This window comes from Chelonus insularis, unplaced genomic scaffold (assembly GCF_013357705.1).
Source record: "Chelonus insularis isolate UGA/USDA-ARS -01 unplaced genomic scaffold, ASM1335770v1 contig_51_pilon, whole genome shotgun sequence".
Taxonomy (NCBI): domain Eukaryota; kingdom Metazoa; phylum Arthropoda; class Insecta; order Hymenoptera; family Braconidae; genus Chelonus; species Chelonus insularis.
The window spans coordinates 90,789-93,451 of NW_023276624.1; positions in this window are offsets into that span (position 1 = coordinate 90,789).

Below are 2,663 nucleotides of genomic sequence, written 5' to 3' on the forward strand. Positions count from 1 at the left end.
GGCGTTATATCCGTACTGTCAAAAATTAACCGCACTTGTGATGAATCTAACGCTAATAAATAGCGACTTAATACTATACGAATACCGTCAAACAGTTGATTAGGAACACCAATGATCTCCAACTGCATGCAGAAAGAGACAATCAATTAGGCCATAAATGAACATTTAACGGGTCACGAAGTTCTACTATAGTCCAGTCATATTAGATTTTAAATCGTGAAATCTTGAAATGGACAAAATTTTAATAGACTATTTGTAGGGGATGTAGAATTAGTTTCCCCTAAAAAAAAGTGAGCTCCGACACCGGGCAAGGGTTGAAATCACCCTTTAAACGCTTTTTTATGCATTTTTTCATGTTTGTTCTCATTTTTTTCGAGAACTATAACAGATATGAAAAAATATTTTAAACAAAAGTTGTAGCGGCTACAATTTTACATAAAAAAGTCCGCATCTTCGCAACCTTACCTGTAACAGGTGAAAAGTTATTGACCTCTAAAGGTTGGAAAAATTCAAAACAATGGAAATATTGAACACCCTTTGGGCACGATACTGCTGTGAGAGAAACAAAGCGATATGTCAGCGCTTGTCACACTCATTGCGAGTATTTTATCATAATAAACGTGCCTAAACGAAACACAACGTAAACAAAACCCATGGGATAGACAAGGAGGGTTATGTTATGTATTCAAAATATAGGAAAGGATAGCTGACATCACAAGGTCAGCATTTGTAAGACTTTAAAGAAAACTAAGTGATCACCAGCATTGTATAGAGTAATCACCCCAAGTGACATAAAAAAAAAATCGCAAAATTAAATAGCATCAATCGATAAAGTTTTTAATGCTGAGTCGATTAATGATATTCATTTTTTTGATTTTTTTTTAACGATACATGGGGTAACTGGGGTAGAATAAAAATAATAATAACAAACTATTTGCAAGTTAATTTTAATCGATTCTGTTTTTAAGTAAAGTTAATTGAAATTAACTTGAGCTCACTTGCAAATAGTTTGTTATTATTATTTTATTCTACCCTCAGTTACCCCATGTATCGTTAAAAAAAAATCAAAAAAAATGAATATCATTAATCGACTCAGCATTAAAAAACTTTATCGATTGATGCTATTTAATTTTGCGATTTTTTTTTTATGTCACTTGGGGTGATTACTCTATACAATGCTGGTGATCACTTAGTTTTCTTTAAAGTCTTACAAATGCTGACCTTGTGATGTCAGCTATCCTTTCCTATATTTGAATACATAAACATAACCCTCCTTGTCTATCCCATGGGTTTGTTTACGTTGTGTTTTCGTTTAGGCACGTTTATTATGATAAAAATACTCGCAATGAGTGTGACAAGCGCTGACATATCGCTTTGTTTCTCTCACAGCAGTATCGTGCCCAAAGGGTGTTCAATATTTCCATTGTTTTGAATTTTTCCAACCTTTAGAGGTCAATAACTTTTCACCTGTTACAGGTAAGGTTGCGAAGAAGATGCGGACTTTTTATGTAAAATTGTAGCCGCGTACAACTTTTGTTTAAAATATTTTTTCATATCTGTTATAGTTCTCGAAAAAAATGAGAACAAACATGAAAAATGCATAAAAAGCGTGTGTGTTTTACAAGGGTGATTTCAACCCTTGCCCGGTGTCGGAGCTCACTTTTTTTTAGGGGAAACTAATTCTACATCCCCTACAAAATAGTCTATTAAAATTTTGTCCATTTCAAGATTTCACGATTTAAAATCTATATGACTGGACTACTAGAGGAGAAGTGCACGCCGACATATAAGGCCAACAATAATACTAGAATGTACAGTATATTAAATTCAAGGATTATTCACTATATCATAACAAGCATTACTACCAAACATTTTGACGATGAATCTCCTCATTCGATCTTTTGGGTTTCTCAGGTTTACTTCTAAACGGTTTCACGTACTCTTGAACTCGCTCTTCAAAGTTCTTTTCAAACTTTCCCCTCACGGGTACTTGTACGCTATCGGTCTCGTAACATATTTAGCCTTAGATGGAGTTTACCACCCACTTAGAGCTGCACTTTCAAGCAACCCGACTCTAAGAGATACCACCCGAAACACACTGCAGTCACTACGGGCCTGGCACCCTCTATGGGTGAGTGGCCCCATTCAAAAATAGACTTGGACATTGGTATAGTTATAAAACATTTAAAGCATTGTAGAATACTCACTTTTCTACTAGTAAAAATCTTTACAGTTGTACTTACTTCCATGGTACTTCTACTGCGCAACATAAAACTAATCAGTAATTTCAAACAAAATATATAATTTGTGAATATGTTTTTAATTATTTGATTAACTCATTATTTTAAAAATTCTGTTTTAGATATAAATCACATCAAGAGAAGAAAATTAATTATTATTAGACTGAAATGGAAGTCAGTAAGTATGCAAACAGTGATTGTCTTTATTCGAAATAGAGTTAAAAAAATGAAATGATTAGACTATAGAAATAAAAAAGTCATATAATTTAGAGCACGTATTCATTTATTTTTTTTCTTTACACAAAATTAAAAAGAGAATTTTATTGAAGTAGGCTCGAATAAAGCGTTCCTCTGTTAGCTGTTTGTACTACCCGATTCTTGAAAATACCTGTAACTTATAAAATTTTAATCATAGCAAACCAC